Source organism: Lagopus muta, chromosome 10 (assembly GCF_023343835.1).
Source record: "Lagopus muta isolate bLagMut1 chromosome 10, bLagMut1 primary, whole genome shotgun sequence".
Classification (NCBI taxonomy): Eukaryota; Metazoa; Chordata; class Aves; order Galliformes; family Phasianidae; genus Lagopus; species Lagopus muta.
In genome coordinates this window covers 831,687-852,306 of record NC_064442.1, presented here as the reverse complement: position 1 = coordinate 852,306, position 20,620 = coordinate 831,687, and the positions used below count along the sequence as shown (strand labels likewise).

At 51.8% G+C, this 20,620-nt stretch overlaps 2 long non-coding RNA genes across 2 annotated transcripts; both read right to left on the bottom strand.

Moving 5' to 3' along the window:
• Positions 1-1,960: 1,960 nt before the first annotated feature.
• On the bottom strand, positions 1,961-8,033 carry LOC125698335 (uncharacterized). Its single transcript, XR_007379160.1, has 3 exons — positions 7,601-8,033; positions 6,387-6,448; positions 1,961-2,716 (listed from the first exon to the last, which is right to left on the bottom strand). It is a non-coding gene; the product is annotated as an uncharacterized LOC125698335 (long non-coding RNA).
• Positions 8,034-15,563: 7,530 nt separating this feature from the next.
• Positions 15,564-19,999, bottom strand: LOC125698334 (uncharacterized). Its single transcript, XR_007379159.1, has 3 exons — positions 19,717-19,999; positions 18,428-18,654; positions 15,564-18,281 (listed from the first exon to the last, which is right to left on the bottom strand). It is a non-coding gene; the product is annotated as an uncharacterized LOC125698334 (long non-coding RNA).
• Between the last annotated feature and the right edge of the window lie 621 nt (positions 20,000-20,620).

Genomic DNA, 20,620 nt, shown 5'->3' with positions numbered 1-20,620 from the left:
GGGGATAAATGTTGCTTAAGCACTTTATGGCACCTGCGAGAGTCGCTTTGCCTGGGGAAAAAGTCACCCAGTGAGCACTGCTGGCAGCAGGCAGAGGGAGGGAGGTGGTTCTGCAATGGGCTGGAAAAGGGCTGTGCTCTGCTCAGGGCTGGGAGCAATTTGGGTCATAGGGGGCTGCATGGGGCAGGAGAGCCCCGCTGTGAGCATGGGGGGACAGAGCTCAGCAGAGAGCTGAAATAAAGCATTTCTCCTTCTGTGCTGGTTGGGAAAGCAGAAGTTCCGGGCTGAATGGGCCGTGCTGCGCTGCTTGGCCGTGTTATTTAGCTGTGCTGGAAATGAAGGATGAAGGTGATAAAGGGTTTATTTTAGCAGGCAGCAGCCACTAGCTGCTCCGTAATGCACCGGGGAAGCTCAGCTCCGCCGCCCCGTTTCCCATTCCAGTCACGTGCCCCCAAAATTGCAAATGGAGATTTGTTACATTTCATTTGTTCCTATCCCTGGGAAGCCATTTGCGATGAGTTCATGTCTCCCAGGAGGCTGCATTCCAATCAAAGTGAAAAGAGAGGGGGGAAAAAAAGCCGCACTACGCTGAATGACAATGATATCTCAGTGCCGGGACCCAGCGGCGCTGTGTGGGTCAACGCCGGGCTGCACGTGTGCATGGGGCCAGAGCTGTGCATGGGCTTGGGCCCATAGCACTGCTTGGCCAAATGTGCATCCGTACGCAGTGCTGCGTGATGCTGCTCACCCAGCTGCAGCTGGAGGGCAAAGCGAGCTGGGAGGCAGGCCGGGAGGACGGGCTCAGCATCTGCTTCAAATTAAGCAGGTTTTCTCCTGCCCTTTCCCCGCTCTCATTAACCGAGTGCACGCACTCCCAGAAACTGAAAGCAGAGATGGTTGGGGTGAGCTCGCTCTTATTTGTTTATATTTGTTTTTAGTTTCCCCTTTGTAAAAAAAAAAGTATGGTTTTCACTTCAGGGCAGTTTTTGTGGGCTGTGGCGCGGTGTTATTGATTAGCGCCTGCTATTCTCGAGCAGGAGGCTGCCTGACATACTGCCTGCCTGCTGCTAAATGGAAATCTCCTAATCTTTGCAATCCCTTTAAGCGTTGGCAAATGAAAAGGCGGCACATTGTGGCAAATCTCTGCTCGTGGGGAAGAGAGGCAAGAGCTGCCGGTGGAGAGCAGGAGCTGCAGGGCTCTGCATGGCGTGGGGGTGTCTCTCTTTGCATTGGCAGGAGGTGCCCCGGGCATCCCATAGCAGAGGCAGTGCTGACCCACAGCCCCATGAAGCAGCCTGAGGGCAGTGAGCATCGCAGCACCGCAGCAGTGCCCATCCCAGCACGGTGGGGTCAGCAGTGGGTGCTCTGGGGGTGCTCCTGGCCCAGCATCCATTGCTGCTGTAATGAGTAGGAAGACAAATGCGCGTTCACAAAGCCCAATTTACGCTGCGACGGTCTCAGCAGAGCAATGTACTCAGCGCTTCACAACAAATTAAGGATGCCACAGAACTAAAGCCTCAAAAAGCTGCAGTTAATCCCTACGTCCCAGCCCGGGGCTGTGTGAGGCCATCCCATCCCCATATGGAGCACACAGGGAGGGCATGCTCAACCCCCAAGGCCAGGTGGGACAGCAGCGTGCCACCATGCCTGGCAGAGCACAGTGCTGGGAAAGGGAGCCCGTGTTCATTAACCTGCACAGCCAGGAATAACAATTGCCTTCCATCAGGACCTCATGAATAAGTCGCACCATCTGATTTAGTTATTTATATCCTTCCTGCTGGTAAATTAATTAATGTTTCATTTGCAGGCAGCCCGTAAAGCTACTTTCTGCCTGCTCTGAAAGTGGGCACATTGCAATGTCATCTGCTTTAGGCAGCATCCTCCCCAGGAAAGCGGCTCTGCACTGGGCCCTCTCCCCACACAGCAGGGCTGCAGGAGCTCATTGCTTTGTGCCCTCCTCTGTGCATCATTGGTGCAACACTCAGGAGAACTCAACAGCCCAGCATTTCCACCCTGCAGAGCTGTGGGACTCCCACAGCCTTTGGGTCAAAGATGGAAAGCCAGACAAATGAACAGAACCCCACGAGTGTTCCAGGATGGCTCCCTTTTTGCAATCCAAGCACTGCACACAGTTGCAGTGGTGGCTGCGTAACATGGTGCAAAATGCAAAATGCTTAATGCACACAGGCCATGTGGGAACACCAGCAGCAGCCTCTCCCATGGCACAAACCATCCCAAGTGCCACAGAGATGTCCCCACTTTCCCTCTCTGCATGGGTCACCCCCCAGGCCATGTCCCTGGGCAGAAAAAGGCACTGCCTGCAGCCCGCCTCTGCTCTGATTGCTAATGGCAACCTAATATGCCCAATTATTTTTCAATGCAGACAGTTGCGGTTCATTTGCTTCCCCATCAGGCAGGGGCTTGCAGGAAGTATTCCAATACCAGCCACGTTTTAATTTCCTCAGGGAATGGCACATCTTCTTGTGAAGATGAGCTTGTATCCAGCCATGGGACCCCAGCAGGTCCCCATCGTCACTTAAGGGAAGCAGAACCGTATGCCCCCATATTCTCTTTTGCTTTTTTTTTCCATCCATGGCCCATCATTTGGGATGCCAAGCTCGAATCAGGAGGACTGTCCACATCCAAATGTGGAGTTGTGCTCTCTCAGGCAGTGGTGCCACTCTGGGGTTTTCCTTTGTTCTTCATTTTCGGGTTGCTTCAAAGAAAACGATGAACAATAGAATCATAGATGGGGTGGGATAGAATAGGACAGGTTGGGGTAGGATAGAATGCAGTAGAGTGGAGTCATTAAGGTTGCAGAATACCTCTCAGATCCCCAAACCCAATCGCAACCCATCCATCCCAGCTTGCCTCTCAGTGCCACATCCCCTCAGTTTTGGAACACCTCTGCAGATGATGAGCCCAGAGTTTCCTCCGTAGACTCTTTTCCACCCCAATCCTCTCTCTGAACCAGAAGGACACTCCCTGCCCAACCTGGGCACGATTTCCAGGCCCATGTTCCTTTTTGGGTGCTGCTGCCCACGGGTACCTGTGCACGGATGTGCAGCTGCAGCTCACCCTGCTCTGAGCCGCTGTGAACTGCAGTAATAAAGCACACGCTAGAGAGATGTCACTGGCAGGATTGTTAATGTGTGAGCCTAATGAATATGAATGGTCTCTTCATAAATGTAGCTTTGTGTCATTAAATTCCTTCACACCTCACTGATCATGGAAAGGTTACTCAGAATTAAATGTAAATCACATATTTACTGGTACGAAACAGATCAGCGTGTCGTTTTTAAAAAACATATAATTTAATAATGGTGCAATCTTCCCCTAACCAGCCTCGTGTGATGGATTCGCGGTGCTCCGTCGCTTGGGGTTTTCAGGGGAAGGTGATACAGATCTCACATTATGGGCAATTTACACCGTGTTTTTTTTTCCCCCTAACAGTAGACCTCAGTTCTTAATCATGTCAGTGGCCCAGAAATGAAAGGAGTTATTTCAGCCACGTCACTCCATATAATTAAAAGATTAAGGAACGTCTTCTGTTGTGTTAGAAATTAATGGGCTGGGGGCTGGGTGAGCACCCGATCCGGGCAGTGCAAGCTGCAAGCATCATGGGCACATTGCACCCCTCCCTGGTTCTGCTCCAGAAGCAAAAGTGGGCACGCTGACATGCGGTGCTGTGCAGCTGCTGTGTTTTGGGGCGCATCTGGGGGCAGCTGCTGCACAGAGCTGCGTGCAGACGGCTCAGCCACGGCTCAGGGGAGGATGTCAGTAAGGAGCTCTGTGAGCCACCCAGCTGCCGCCAGCAAAGCCCCCTCGCAGACTGCTTTAACAGCACCAGCACACATTAGCTGGTAAGGGAGAGCTGATTAGTAATTAAATGGCTTTTAAAAATAAAACCATTAAGACTAATCCCATCAAATTTGGAGCTTCATCCAGGCAACTCTTATTAATTATTGTCCCACCTTGCAACTTCTAAGGGCTGGGCTTAGTTGGGTAAGGGCTGGCAGTTGGGTAAATCAAGGCGCTCCTTTTGTGCCATTATCCCTGCTGGGACAACAGGGCAACCCAAAATGGGGCAGGTCCTGTCTCCCTCCTGCACGCCGCCACCGCTGCCATATCCTCTGCTTCTGCCCTCAGCTGAGCAGAGCTGTGGGGTGAAACGGGAGCCAGAGGGAAGCTGAGCAGTGCTATGGGGTGAACCCAGAGCCAGATCCCATCTGATGCTGCCGCCACCTACGGCCGCTCTGCAGCAGAGGGACCTGCAGGGTTCGGCCACAGCGCCTCATGATTTGCCTCAAAGTATCAATAATTTCAGGGTTAAGGAAACAAAAGCTTTTTTGCTTATTTGTATTTTTCCCCTCATCAATACTGGGGCCAGGCAGGCCACTTCCAGACAGTCCCGGGGGCCTACTCAGCTATTAAAGATAGAAATTATATCTTCATAACCCAGGATATTGCTGCTCGCTTATTTATGACTTGCTCCATTTCAAGAATATTTATTCTAGACAGGGAGCCTGATAATTTTCATCCAATCTACTTCTTATAGCTCAGGGCAAAAGAATGGAACAGCTCAATTGAAAGAGCACTTTCCTATTATTGCCAGGTAAGGGCAGAGCAAGCTGATCTCATTTCTGCCCTGAACTCGCAGCACCACTGGATTCAGCTCCTTTTTTTTCTGCTTTCTTTTTAATTCATCGAGGAATGGCAGCCCACACAACCACTTAAAGGAAGTACTGCATAAATCCCAGTGCAGTAATTACCCATTTGGAAACATGACGCTTTATAGGAGAAGCGGCATCGCGCCAGGATGCTCTGCACGCTACTCCTACTCCAGCTGAAATCCTCCCAGGGCTTGTAGGCAGCAGTTAGTGGCTGCAGTTGCAGGCTCATAAAACTAAGCCACTGCAGCTGGGGCACAGGAGCTGCAGCAGAAAGCTGCTGAGGTGGGAAAAAGCCATCCAGGATCACGGGCCAGAGGAGGAACCAGAGGACCTGTGGCCATAGGGAGGCACAAGGGCTCGATGCTGCTTGTTGGCCAACAACCAGCGCAGCCCCACGTGCTCTGCACCTAACCAGCATGGAACTAGGCTGCCTGCAGTCCTGGACGTGATGGGAGAGCCGCAGTCAGCCCTGGGGGGTGCTCTATAAGGTGGGTCAGTACCCCAAACGTGGGTCAATTCTCCACAAGATGGACCAGAAAATCACAGAATCACATAGGGGTTAGAAGGGAGATCTCTCTGGAGATCATCTAGCCCAACCTCCTGCTAAAGAGGGTTGGATTGATGCTCTATAAGGCTGATCAGTGCCTCATAGGAAGGGCTGATGCCCTGTAAGATGCACTGATGCCCAATAAGGTGGATCAATGCCCCATAAGACTGATCGATGCCCCGCAAGATGTGTTGATGCTCTTTAAGATTGATTGATCCCTATAAGATCAGGTGATATCTCGTGAGATAGGTCATAGAATCATAGAAACAGAATGGTTTGTGTTGGAAAGGACCTTAAAGCTCACCCAGTCCCAAACCCCTGTTGTGCACAAGAACACCTCCCACCACACCTGGTTGCCCCAAACCCCATCCAAACTGTGCTTTGTTACACCATGAACTCTCTGATAGCACGTAGGTAGACCTGAATGCTGCAAACCAGATAGACCAAAGTGATAAACAGATGCAACAAAGCATTGCAATTGAACTTTCCCACTGGCTGCTTGGTAGCAAGGAGCCTGGTCATGTCCCTGCTTGCACGGCAGCACCATGAGGCCACCAAGCACCTTCCTCCACCTGCTGCGTGCCTTAAATGTCAAAGCCAACGAAGTGTTGAAGGGCTTTATTGCTTTTTGTGAAGCCGATTAGGAATATCTTCTGCTAGGTAAAGAGTAATATTGCAATATGAAGGATCGGGGAATTTGGAGGCAGCGCTGTGTGAATTCCCCACAGAAACCTCTGTTCTCACAGCCAGAACAGTTATCAAAAAGACAATTTAAGCAGCATTGCACTCTAACTAGCTGGAGGACACAGGAGCCGGTCCTGTACAGCAATCTTTCAGCCTCTAGTAAATGAAATTGCAAAAAAAAGTAAAAAAAAAAAAATCAGCTTTCCTCCCCTGATGGGCAGGAGGTGAGAGAGGCAGAAGGGCTGGGATTGTTAGAGCTGTGAGCTCAGCTGCGTCCCTGCCAGCAGCCAGAGCTGCCCCTCAGAGCTGTGCTTCTCCCCAGCCCCAGCAGCTCACCCACAACCCCACACCACACAGCATCACAGAGGGTGGAACAAGCCCATGGCCACCGTGCTTGGGTTCTGCTCCCTCTGTGCCCAGGTGGGCTCCTGCCATCCCCAGCCACCAGCAAGAGACCAAAAAGTGAATGAGGTGCATCTTACTGCGCTACAAAATCAGGTTGATGCTGGGTGCCAGATGTGATGCCCAAAGGGTTTCTCTTGTCCTGTGGGAGAGATGTCAGACTGCAGTGCAAGCCCTGAGCATCGCCTCCAGGCCTGCTTCTCACTCACCCCAAGGTGCAATACTGTCTGAAGAACAGTGCTGGAAAAGCAGCCTGAGTTAATGGCTCTGGCAACAGCATGGACCCAGGGCAGCGTCTGCCAGTCCCTACTGTTAATGGCCATTATTTAGGGACCACCCTGAGCTCACCCCGTGCTTTGGAACAGCAACATGATGGTCCAATCCAGCTCTGGTGAGGACTGCGGGAAGCAGAAATCCATTTCCACTCGCTTTGATGGGAGCTGGACTGAGCCCCGGGGCTCTGAGGCTCTGCCCATGAATTTACAGCAAACATGGCCATTAGAAAAATGATAGCTTCCCAACTGGAAATCGTTTACAGATGCATCCAGGGGAAAATTCCCTCTATTTATCCCCTGGTCAGGCAGAATTGAAAAATGTACTGCAACTGAAGCCCCCCATGACATCCCTGGGACACAGCCTGCCTGCAGGACCCACAGCGTGGCTCTAGCACAGCAGCACAGTGCTGTGCGTCAACCTCACTGCATCCAAAGACAGGAGGACATGCATCCAGTCTGACCCACCAGCACTAGCACAGAAATCCAGTCCCAAGAAGGAGGAATGGAGGCAGGTTGAGGTGTCTTTTCCTGGGATTTTGTGCCCCAGATCTCAGAGGTCCCTCGAATTCTCCAGGAAGATGGAGGAGAGCAGGCTGGAAGCATCCCCTAAAGGTGATGGAGCCTGCAGTGCTTGGTGTTGCTTTGAGGAGGGCTGGAGCAGCATTCTTGTGCTCCCAGCAGTGAGCACAGAGCTGTGCCTCTGCTTGTTCCCCGCTCCTTTCCCAGCACAGCCCAGCCCTTGCTGACACAACTGGGCAGTTTCAGAGAACGACCCACAGGTTCACTCACACCTCCGCTAAAGGGAAAGCTCATTACGTGGTTGATCCAAGTATCCTTTATCCAGAATCTCAAATTCTTATTAGAGGCAGTAATTAAAACAATGGCAGATCAAAGCACTCCCAGGCTTCTCATTTCAGATAATTCCTCCTCGCCTTAGCCCAGCCTTTGTTCTTGTTGTTCTGAGGTCATCAGCACCATTAGTTCACCAGATCACCATCCCACCGCCATCCCATCATTACCTCACCAAACCATCGTCCCATCATTATCTTGCCCAATTGCATCCCGTGCCATTTCCTGGGGTGAGGAGAGCACCAATCGCTGCCTGTAGCTGCAGGAGCACAGGGCACCACGCTGACCTCTCTGTGCACACAAAGACAGGCCCTCAGTTCCCTCCTCCAGACAGGTGCATTTTTTCTTGGAGGCAGCCAGAGCTGAGCCACATTTCCTCTCTTTCCAGGCACTCATGCAGAGACAAACTGCTCCATCTCCACACTGCAGCCTGGAGCAGAGCAAAACACCTCACCCTGCAAGGCCAGCTTAACAGCAGCTGTGATAAGCGACGTGTTCGTCCTTGACCAGCAATTAGCAAGTGCCTGGTGTGATGAGCATCTCCTGAACTCCTCTCCCAGCTCTCACAGCTGCTGCTTATTAATGTTTGTGTGCGCAGCTAAAGCAGAGGGCAGCACGACCCGGGGAAATCGGCAAGCTTTTATTAGTGCTGCAGATAATTACATTTAATCAGGACACTGGCTTTTCCCACACCAGATAGCTGAACCATCAATCTTCCCTTTAATAATAAAACCCTCTCCAATTCGTTTGCGTTCATCGTTCCTTTTGCAACAGCCCATTGCACATGTTATTGCTCCACCTCCTAGGGCATATTGCAAGGCATGGTGTGGCTGTTCCTGTGCCCCACATCTCCTCCCATGTCCCATTTAGTCCCACCCGTCCCATCCACCCAAACACATGCAGCATGCAGAACTTCGGGGAAGCTCTGTGCCTTTATGGGCTCCAGAGGAATTTCTCACCTGCTGTGAACTCACACCACAAGGATTGCATCTGCATCGGGAAGTGTTTGCATGGGAATGCAGAGGGCTGATTGCGTGTTCGAACTTTGAAGGAAGAGCTGATGGGATTTTTAGAAACAGAAATAAATGCTTTGTGTGTGGGGAGGGATGGGGGGGGAAGCACGGGGCCTCTCTGGAGATAGGAAAAATAATGTATAAATGAATAACAGCACAGCAAACATTCATCTTCAAAGCCAAAATTGGGGAGTAAAGCTGAGGGTATTATAAATCCTATTTTGCTGTTGCTTGGCTGCTGCTCAGCATGGCCAGCTCGTGCCAGGATGGACGCATCTATGCTGTGCTGCACATATCCCAGACCATGGTTGGGGTCGGGAGCCCCCAGGCATGGTGGGAGCCAAGCAAAGCCTGCAGTACGTTTTTTCCCCCAAAATATTTCTCTCCTAATCTAAACCACCATCTTTCATCTCCCTTTTATTTTATTTCTTTTTTCTTTTTTCATTGATTCCTGGGTCCTGGCAGTGGGAAGCTTGGTTGATGGAGTGTAATTCTTGGCACATCTGTAAAAAAAAAGCATCACCCCCTTTCCCTTGCAGCAAATCCCACCCTGACAGGAAGAAAAAAAAAAAAAAAAAAAAAAAAAGGCCATTGGCCAAAACATACAGCCAAAAATTACAGCCAAACAACCTGTTTCCAGCCAGTGCCAGCCCCTGGAAAGCCAAGTAGCATCACACAACCGTGCACACACAGCGTCAGTGATGAGACAGAGCTGCAGACAGTGGGCACATGGGCTGTTGGTGAATCACACGGTGAGAGGGCTCACCCAGAGGGGCAAAGCAGAAATTTGTCACTGGGAAGTGTGTTTTTTTTACCAACATCAGCACATAACAGCTCCAGGAGGGGCTCAGTTGAAGTCATGGGGGGCGTCAGGTGCACGACACAAAGTGTTGGGTGAAGGGCCCAAACACTGGGTGAAGAACCCAAGTTTAGGGTGCAGAACCCAAGCTTTAAGCAGATGTGCACTTGTTCCCTCAAAAACTTCCATGCACCACCTCGCTCCACATCTGGCCACGCGCTGCAGATCCCAGGGAGCTGCAGGTCTTTCCATGCAGCGCAGCAAACGTCATCGGAGGCATAAGTACTTCCAGATCCAGCACTGCAATACACAGAATCTGCCTTCCCCTTGTCGTGTCTGCAGTCAGGTTTTACATATGGGTACCCCCCACCCTTGTTTTTTCCCCCTTTCCAAAGCGGGTGATTCGCACCACGTGCTGCTGATGCTCATATCAAATCCTGCTCTATAATGAGAGGAAGTGTGGAGTGAGAGGAGTCACCCACTCGGTAGCTGCAGGACACAAACAAAGCAGAAGTCATCGTGCAATAGCTGCTCTGCAGGAGAAAAAAAAAAAAAAGACAGAAATCCATGCATTGGAATTTCTTTCTTTCTTTTGATCTGTGGTGAGAAATGAAATGATAGAGCACCGCTTGGCAGGATCACCTCTGGCCCGTCAGCTCCATCATTCCTCCACCCGCTGAGCCCTACAAAGCTCTGTGCCGTATCCTGCTCTCCCCTGACTGCACCCCGTGCACGGTGAGGGTCCTCCCCCCCTGCACAGCCCCTGGCCATCAGCCTGTAACCGTTTGCACAGCAGTCCCACCCCCAGCACTGCTGACGTTACGGCTCCTGCAGCGTCGCAGGCAACTTTTTTCAAACTTTCTATTTCTGTTCATTAATCATTTAGAGAAATGTGCAATTACTCGAGTCCAATTACAGAAAATGTGCAACTACTTGAGTCCCATTATAAGCCTGGATGAAATGCCAAGAACTTGATTAGAGCAAAACCACCGCCAGCCCCATATACTTTAAAAGAAAATATTGTGTGTTCTCCTAGCGGGTGAAAAGAAATCACAGTTTATTTACCCACAAACGTGTCTAACCATTGCTGACAATATGGGAAATCTTTCCTATCGGCCTTAACGTGATTTCAGCCTTCCCTCAAGGAAGAGATGTCTCTCCCTTAATTAAAACAATGCCTGAACTCGCTGTAACCCCCTGATTTCATGGTGAGAATCTGCTCTGATTTTTCCAGAGGGTTTACAGCCGCCCCGTGAGCTGGCCGTGGGCCCAGCCCCGCTCCTCGCTCCCATCCATGCGCCGGACCGCGGTGATGCTGGGGCAGGAACGGTGCTTCCCATCCACGGCTCTGCCCACCGTGAGACCGCGACCCAACGGGCCACGCTTTGTTTTTTCAACTGCAAAGATGAGAAGAGCAATAAGAAACGACGCGAGGTTCTCCCGGGGCTCCAGCGGGACCTGGCCTCGCTAATCTTTGCGACCAATTGGCTTTATTCAGTAATCCGCAATTACACGAACTGTCTCCTATGCAAATCATAAACGTCTCAATCAATCAGCGCTAACAGCCCATCAGATGGGAGCGCAGAGCGCAGAGAGCGAGCTCGGATCGGTGCCACATGTGGCTCCCACACCCGTGTTATTTAGGTCAGCATCTCCTGCGCTGCGTGGCGGCGGGGAGCGAGAGGCATTACTGCTCATTAGGGATTAAGCCCAGATTTACGGCTCTTCTCAGCGCGGCCGCGCGGCCGCCAGACGCCCCCCGCCACCAGATCGGAGGTTTTGGAGGAGAACGGCGAGCTAAGGGGCTTAGGGAGGTGAATTAATGCACCGGGCCTCCACAGCTCATCCAGAATAGAAATCCCTTATAAAAGTGTAATTTTCCTCTTGTTACTCGTGATTGCAAAATAATAAGATTGTTTAAAAATCCAATAGAATGGATGTCAATACTGGCAGGGGACGCAGCGGCGAAGCGCGCGCCAGCCTTCCGTGGCTTTTCTTAATTTTAATTAGGATAAAATTTACTAATCTTACAGGGTTTACAGAAGTAGGTTTGCCAAGAGGCCATCAATTGATCTGAATGATATTGGCTTCCTCTTCAGAGCCCTTCGCTGACTGCTATGCAAAGCCTGGGCTTTTAGCTCCATTCTCAGATCGTCTCTGCAGCTTTTTTGGCATGTCAAAAGGCCAGATGTTTTTTATTTGAGAGCAAATTGACACGTTAAATTACATTGTGCAAACAGTAAAGCCAGCCATGAGTAAACAGGCGACGAGGATTCATTGAATTTTATGGGTCGCAATAATGTTTATGTAATTTAACAAATTTATGCTTCGTGTCAGCTTTACCACAAGAGTTATTCATTCCAAAAGGAAAAGCAACTCACATCGCAGCCCCCATGTTATTCTGCCTGGGAGCCAATCAAAAGCAAAACAAGCTTTAACATGACAATTGCACAGGGGCGTGCGTGTGTGCACACCATAATGTATCTCGTGTAACTTAAACACAGTCTGCGGATATTGCTCGATTTGTGTTTTTTTAATACTAATTTGATTACTTTTCTATCATCCAGCCAGAATGCAAACAATGGGAAAGGCTTCTGCCGAGCCAAGCGCCGCTCCAGTGCCGTAATACAGATATACTCTCCGTGCGGTGCTTTCAGAAGGTCATGTTGATTTTTACCATAATGCATTTTCCAGGTCCCTGGGAACCCACAGCAGATTTAGCAGGAATCCTCAATGAATCAGGCTGTCTGCACTCCCAGTGAAGCGTATACCTAGCCCGAATTTCGCTGGCAATGAACCATGCCTTAATATTACAAACTCCTCCGGCTATTTAAATGCAAAATCACAGCAGACTTCGGGGCAAGCAGCCGGGCAGGCCGTGCGCTGGCAGCATCACTGCATAGCTCTCATTAATGCATTTAACACCCCGTGTCTCCGAGGCCAGGCGGAAGGTCAGCACGGAGCTCCCGGGAGGCTGGCGCAGCAGGGGTTAACGCAGGGAAGTGCTCCTTTTGGAGCAACGAGGCATGCTAAGCTCATCAGCCCTCTAAACTGGCATCAATAATAAATGGCTTTCCACCAACACTGAGCAATTATCAATCGCAGGCGCTGCTGTAGGGCCTGGCTATGGCTGCGCAGGCAGCAGAGTGAAGAGCAGTGCTTGCTGCTGGCAGCAAGGGAGAAGCCCTGGAGAGCAATTCAAGGCATCTTCCCACCGTCAAGGCCTTGCTACAGCCCTTCCCACGTGCAGGGTCACCAGGAAAGGCTGCAGGTGCCACAGGCTGGGGTCACCAGTGCCATGACCCTGCCGTGCAGCACCAGGAACAGGACACAAGAGTCAGTGGGTTCTGGCAATGTAAAGTGGGGTTTTACCCCAGGTGAGAACACAAGGACGTCCTGGGCCCTCAGGCAAGGCAACAGAGAGCTCTGCAGCTCACCCTGCTCGCAACACTGCCATCAGCATGGAGGAACCAGAGTGAGCCAGCTCAGGGCTACAGCAGGGCTACAGCAGCCAAGCTTTCCCAAAGGTTTTTCTCCACGCTCTGCACTGAGCCATTTGGAGGTTGCATAGCAAAGGACGGCCTCCAGCCCCCTCAGCTCACATCCCAGGGGTGATCCCTCTTTCCTCACCTTGCTCTGGCCCAAGGTCATGGCGTGCCCAGTGGCACTAAGGTCACACGTTAAAACCACATCACCATCATCATCACATCACACATTATGGGGCCAGCACTCAGCAGAGCCCTGCAGCCCCCCAGCAGCCCGCAGCCCACCAGGGATGCCACGGGAAGCCCACACTGCCTTGCTTTAAGAAGCACCGACCCCCAGACTGATGCAGCCCATTGGATTTGTGAGCACAGCGTGATGGGACCAGATGAGCTTCATGGTCTTTTCCAACCTTAATGATTCTACGCTCATTGCAGATTTCCAGGCAGAGGCTCTGTTGGTTCCTGCTCCATCTGAGCGTGGGGACAATGCGGGCACTGCCCTCGTCAGCAGGAACTGGGCTGAAACCCATTTGGTATCTCAATGGCATTTAGAGCAGCCTTGAAGGAGAACTGTGCGCAGGATGTGAAGAGGGAGCTAAGGTTTATTGCAGTCAATATAATTAATTTCAAGCTAATTTGAGCATCTGATTAAGTTTAACATTACCATAAAAACTAAACTGCTATTTAAAACCAGAGAGGGGTTTATTAAATAAGTGCTGGAATGCAACAGAAAGCAAGATGAAGGTAATAAAGTCGCTTAAAGTAATAAAATTAAGTGAATGCTCGAGATATCCTTTGATGGATCTCTCTTTTACCCTTCCCCAGTAATAGAGATTTTTCTTCCTCAGTCCTCTGAAATTCTTGTGGGTCTTCCCAAATTGCTACAGCAAGAAAGTACACAGGGGAAAAAACGGAACCTGCTTCACTGAATTATTTTACTCCCAAGCAGAGGAGAAGACCCCAGGGAACCAGGTGCTCACATAAGGGCACACGTGGCTCTGAGCACCCTCTGCTCCATCTGCCAGGAATGGTGCCCAGGGGGGCTGTGGGTCTGGGGAGGGACCTTGAGCTCACCTCCAGCTTGCTGCTGTGGGATGCAATCAAACATCAGCCCAGCAAAAGGACGGATGGTGAAAACCCTGCGGGATTTCTACTGCTGCGCCAGCGCCGGCCACGACAACTTGCCCTTCTCCTCCAGGTCTGTGTGTCAGCCTGAGAAAACACTTATTTACTCTGAAGGCCACGGAAGCCTTAAAATACAAAGCCTGAGATAACACTGATAAGATCACACAGACATCCAAATTAATTTATACCGCTGTCCTAAGCAGAAGTGACTCACTGATGGCCGGGGAGCGCTGTCCCTCGGGTGAAGGCGGCTGTCGGGGCGCTGGGGCATGGCCACGTGGGGCTGGTGCTCACATCTCCCATCAGCCTGCGTGCAGAGCTGCCCCACGGCAGGGAGCACGGAGGCAGTGATTGCCATGAGCCGGCCCCACCATGCCCAACACAGACCCCAGCCCTCCTGCACCACCAGCAGGATGCTGACACATGAGGCACTGGAGCCAGCGTTGGGATGCAGGGCAAAGAGTGAAACCACACCAACGACGGAGCGGGGGGCACACAGACCAACCTGCTGTGCATCACCGAACCTTCGTGCAAGACTCCCAGCAACACACAGAGAGGCTTCTGCCATCGCTGCAGCACCCAATAGGGCCCCACTGCCCCCAGCTTTACCCCCAGGCTGGAGGGGCCCACAGACCTGGAGGAGTCCCATCACCACTTCACGTAGTTTAAACAAATACCAATTCCCATTTTGAGACCTTCCTAAGATTTCCACTTGGCACGGGGCTTTGCTGGTAACTTCCAGCGCAAGGCTGAGCGCAATTTAGATTCTAAAATACCACTGCGGGCTGTTCCCTTAATTGATTTCTTTTGTTTCGTTCTACTCCTCAAAGATTTGTCAACATTAATTTTTATACGCTTAACACTTTGCCAACGCTGGCCAACTTTTTAAAATTAATGAGTTGAGATGGAGATTGAATACCTTCCTTTCCCCACCACCGCAGCAGGGAACTAGCACAGGGCAAGAGTAAAGTGTGTTATCAGCATTTAATTTGTGAATTCAGGGCGATTGGAAAGCAAATCTGCCAGCAGCCATTGGCATATCAGTGGCGGTGCTGCCGTTCCTCTGGATGAGCTCTTCCTGTTTGTGCTTTGTAAACAAAATAAGTGCTGTATTTCCCACAACAAAGCGAGCCCCTTTGGAGACCCGTGGGTATCCTGGGGTTCGGTCAACACAGCGGTGAAACACTGCATTCACAGTGGGTTCCTGGGGAGGAGGCAGCTCACAAGCACTGAGCAGCAGTGCCCTTCAGCTGCGTGCTGTGTCAGCTGTGATAAAGCATCAGTAACTGAAACTAACAGAGCTGGTGCCAAACCCCACCGAGAGGCACCCCCAGCAAGCACAGCGCTTGGACGGCAGGAGCAGCTCGTGTGTTTGTAAGAGAGGCTCCAAAAATGCATTTTTGAGATAGCTCGTATTAAAGTGCAATTACAGGTAGAGTAACAAATCTGCTTTCTCATATAGAGAAACTGTGACCACCAGATAATGCTGGAATTAAACAAGATGGCAACAGCGACTGCAAAAGGCAACCCAGCAAACGGCCTGATCGCTGCTCGGGCGATGGGTCCACACCAGTGGGGTTGGGATGCACAGCACACAGTGGGGCCTTTTGGGTGGTGATGGCAAAAGGGCAGTTTGGCACCCACTGCGTGCTGTGTGTGGAGAGATGCTGGCTGTCACCAAGGAAACTGGGGATGGCTGGAGAGACCTGCTGCTGCTCTGGGGAGGGATGTCAGCAGCCAAGTGGCGCTCCTGCAGCTGCTGTAAGCTGCTCCAAGGGGTGGGGATACCGTTTTGCTTCTTTGCATCTGCTTCCAGGGCTCGAGGTGCTGCCACCCAGATGTGAGGGAGAGGGGACATCAGCCATCAGGGGGTGGCTGGGAGGAGAGCCGTGCACTGGGGGTCTTCCCAGCTGGCTGTGGGTTCTTGGGGGTGAGAACAGGGATTAGTGAGAACATCACTCCATCTCCTCTTGAGGCTTAACTACCTCTTCACCTGTAGGCTGGGTTCACGATGCCTTCCCTGCAGCTGGAGAGTGGTGGGGTGGTGGATGCCCCATCCATGGGTACACCCAAGGTCAGACTGGATGGAGTACCTGATGGAGCTGTGGGTGTCCCTGCTCATCACAGGGGTTGGGACCAGACGGCCTTCAGAGGCAGCACCCTGCACAGCACCTGCACGACACAGGGCAACGGGCAGCATGAAATCACACAGGATTCAGCCCCGCCGCACAGAAAACCTCACATTTTCCACTGCCAGAAGTGGTTTGGACAGCTGATGACAGGAGAGGCCGCGCAGCCTTCACAGGTTTGGCACAGGAGATGCTCTCAGCACTTCAGCCCCAATCTGGATCAAAACCCCAAAGCAGTCCCAGGCTGGGCTGGGGCAGCTCCCTCCACCCCTCAGGCAACCCATTGCACACGCACACCTCCCACCCTCAGCTCACGTAATTGCATTTATCTGTTTCCATTTTTGAAACAACGGGGAAGTTAGCAAAAGCAGAATACTTAAGCACAGCTAGTTCTCAGCAATATAATTCTCTTTAATCTTTTAAGCATTTGACAGTATTTGCTTGAAAGAAGGAGCAACAAGTACATAATTATTGCACTAATTAAGCTGCCAAAACACAAGCATGCTGCAAGAGCACCTTTGAAGCAGTGAGCTCTCGATTCATTAGCATCTGCTGTAAGCTTATTAATCACCTAACAGGCAATTAGCAAGCTGTTACTGTTTGAGACTAGTATGTAAATAAATTCTTGGGTTAATTTCTTCCTCTGATAATAAAGAAAACATTATGAAAATTAGCTAAGCGACAATGTAAATGATCTTGACTGTTAATTATATGATGGTGTTACATATGCGGCCGCCGCACACGAGATAAGGGATGCACCTCTCACTTTGCGTACGGGTTTAAAAATAAAACTGTTGACACAGGGAAGAGGGAGGCTTTCTGCATCAGAGTCACAGATGTTTGCCTTTAGCTAACCAGAACGAGCCGCCAAACGACTGACACTGCAGAATGAGCAGCCGGGTGATGTGCAGGCAGCAGCACAGTGAGCAGAGCTCAGCCTGCAGGGCCCGCAGCCTCGGGCAGGGGCACCGGGCCCCCCTTAGCCCAGGGTCTGGGCACCCAGAACTCTGTGGGAATGAAAACCGTTGGAAGTGATGCGAGGTGTGAAGCAGAGCCCCGCCTGCACAATAGCGGCTGCTATTTCAGGACAAAGAATACATCCTGATTCTCCCCATTTCCTAGAAGGAGGACATCATTTTGTGGCTCGGATGAGATGATTCACCTGCGAGGCCGTCCGTTACCACTGCCAACCCAGGCTGAAGGCATCGACCCGTTACCCATTATTTGCCAGGCTAACAAAACGAGGGCACCCCTCTCCCGGAGCATCACCTCCTCTGCTCCTATTGCAGCAGCATTCACTCATCCACCAACAGAACCTCAGGGCAGTGACCTGCCAAACAGAGGCAGACCCTGGATGCTGGCTGTGGTCAGAAGCACAAACCCCACACCAGGAACCCTGTCTGCGCCACCAGTCCTTGGATGCGGGCACAGCTTTGTGCCCACATCCCACCCAAGGGACGGCACGCTCTTATCCCTAACTGTCACAAATCTGTTCCATCACAAGCTCAGCTTTACAGCATTCTCTCCCCCAAATCCTCCCCGCTCCTTGAAGCGTGCTCCAGCGAAGCAGAAAACTAATTACAGCGCGCCGTGCACCCGCTCGAGTGAGGAATTACCAGCAGCAGAGGTTACTTAATAATCTTATTAATTTAAACTATTTTATCACTATCTTTTGCCCCATCATTATGCACACAAAAGGCTGAATATTTCACAATTAAGAGACTGAAACAAAAAAAATGAAGATTAAGGGAGGGATGAGGCACTTCCCGGCATCTCCAGGCAGCACTGAGCTCTCTGCCCTCTCCTCCGGCTCCAGTGCCACTTCATAGAACCATAGAATGGCCTGGGTTGAAAAGGACCACAACAATCATCTCATTTCAACCCCCTGCTATGTGTAGGGTCGTCAACCACTAGACCAGGCTGCCCAGAGCCACATCCAGCCTGGCCTTGAATGCCTCCAGGGATGGGGAGCATCCAGAACCTCCTTGGATCCTGGGAGGAAACAAAAGCTGTGAGTTGTTCAGTTCCAAAAGATCGTTTTCCATTTCCAGAAGTGAGTGCTTTCCATTTCCAGAGCTTTAGAACCACAGTGTGAAAGCAAAAGGACAAGGAGGGAATGGCTTGTAAATGGGTTTTTAGTAGGAGCAGTGCTTCAGTTTTATGGTCGGTAGCTGGAGATCCCTTCAGAGCGATGTGCTAAGAGGTTATTTTGGATCCAGCTTAGAGAGTGCAGCAGTTTGGCCCATTAAAAAGTAAATTTTTCATGTCAAGAAACAATCTCTTGCAGATGGAGCGCTCAGCTGTGAAAAAGAGCAAAAAATCTGGGTCAGGAACGCTGTATGTGTACAGCAGCTCTGCAAAGAGTTGTTCCAAAGGGAACCCTCTTCCTGTGTGCATCTCCCAGCACAGGAGCAGTCCCAGCAGCACTGCACTGTGTGCCACCCACCTGTGGCCATCCGACCCAGCTCACCGTGGCCCCATCTCTCACTGCAGCAGGCCGGCTGCTGCTCCAGCGTGGCACAGCAGAGCTTTGCTAAGGCCTCCTTCTTGCTAAGGGAAACTTGCCCTTGGCTCCAAGCAGCTCCAACCAAAACCGTGCTCCACTGCACATGCGGCACCCAGCTGCGATGCACTGCAGGACGGCGCTTCTCCTGCCCCATGTTAGCTTTCCCTCTGTTCAAACACAGATAATGGCTGTGAGCAGGAGTCACTCAGCATCCCTGTGCATCACCTCCTCTGCGTTTGGGAGATACAGCCTGCGGCAGCAAAAGCTGCTCTTTGAATCCACCTTCACTGAAATAACACATTTAAATAATAAAAGAGCTCATAAACCCAGCATTGTTTTTTAAAACCATTAATTGAAGCCATCAGCAGCAAAGTGCTGCTCTCACAGCAGGAGCCTCTGCCAGCAGTGCTCAGAGCTTGGAGGGGCATTGAGCACCACCTCCAGCAGGAAAATGAGAAAATATTCGCCACAAAAGAAAAGACTGAATGGAACAGAGGGGCAATCGTCGGTCAGGAGGTGCAGACCCCGGAGGGGAACTGGGACGCCACACTTTCCTGCACCATTCCAGCACTGCGTCCCTCCCTATAGCATTCACCAAAGCATCCTCCATGGGTAGGGATGTGCTCAGCCAGCCCCACCACTCTGAGTCCATACACCAGTGGCTGAGTGAAACGTCCCCATCTCCCAGAGCCCTTCCACGTTGCTGCCAGAGGACACCAGGGTGAGACAACAGCAAGGAGACAGCAGCCCAGAGCACAAAACAAGGTGCAGGAGATGGCTTTCCAGCATTCCCAGCAGTACCAGGCCAGCAATGATTGCAATACAGCCATTCTGCAGCACCAGGAACACCGAGGAGGCATTGCAGCAGCACAACAGTGAGCCCTGCTTAGAGCCACACAGAGGGAAAGGCCAGGTGTGGGTGCTTGGTTCTGCCCAGGAGGGCACACAGAGCCTCAGGAGGAATTGGATGGGCTGCAGAGCACAGTGACTCACCAATGCCCCACTGCTCGGGAGAGAAATAGGCTTACCAGACCGAGGGTTTCCTTTTTCATCAGCTTTTTGAGAGGAACTCCCTTGGGTGGCATGCTCCAGGAGGAGCCAGGGACACCACACAGCCCAGCTGTGAGCACGCTGCTCATACAGGCTGCAGCACAGCCTCAGCTGCCATGCATTATAAATCAGTGCAAGAAGGGAACACCCCCCACCAAACACACCATGAAGTTCCTCACCTGCAGAACAGCGAGTCCAGAACCCTCAGAGTTCAGCGAACACAACTCCTGAGCTGTGGCAATTCGGCACCCCGCACTGGTGCTGATTCCTCAGCCCTTCGTACAAGAGTTTTGGGCTCTCCATTCGTCACAGCTGTGGCCGGGGCTGCGGGCAGGGGGGGAATGGAGCAGAGCGGGCCCCGCAGCGCTGCCGGGGCTTCTCCTACCACCGTGTGGCCGCGGCAGCCGCTGCACCGCCCGACCCCGCGGCGCTACGGAAGTAGAGTGCCGTCGACGGCACGAAGTCTGTGATCCTGTGCCGGAAATCCCCCTTCAGAGCATCGCAGGTGGGAGGGACCTTTAAAGGGCGCCCGCTCCCACTCCCCTGTGATGAAATGGGGCACCCGCAGCTCCACCAGGTGCTGGGAGCCCATCCAGCCTGACCTGGGGTGTCTGCAGGGATGGGGCACCCACCACATCTCTGAGCAACCAGAGAAAGGTGACGGGTCAGTGTGATGCACACCGTGCCCGTGGTGGTGGAGGGCAATGACAGCAGCATTTTTGCTTTGCATGGAGCCCCGTGGCAGCAGGAGTCAGAAACACAAGGGCTGACGGATGCGGCCACCTCAGCATTTTTCTCCCACCTCAGTCACAGAATCACCAGGGTTGGCAAAGACCTTCAAGATCATCCAGTCCAACCATCCACCTATCACCAATAGTACTCACGAAGCCATGTCCCTCAACACAAAATCCAAGCATTCCATGAACACCTGCAGGCTCGGTGACTCCACCACCTCCCTGGACACAACCAAAGCACTGCCCAAAGTGTTGTGGCACGTGAGATCTGGCTGAGCGATGCAGCTGCCCAGAAGGGCCTCTGGGGGAGTTGTGTCTGTGCTGCTCTCAGGGCTGTCTGGCTTTCTTC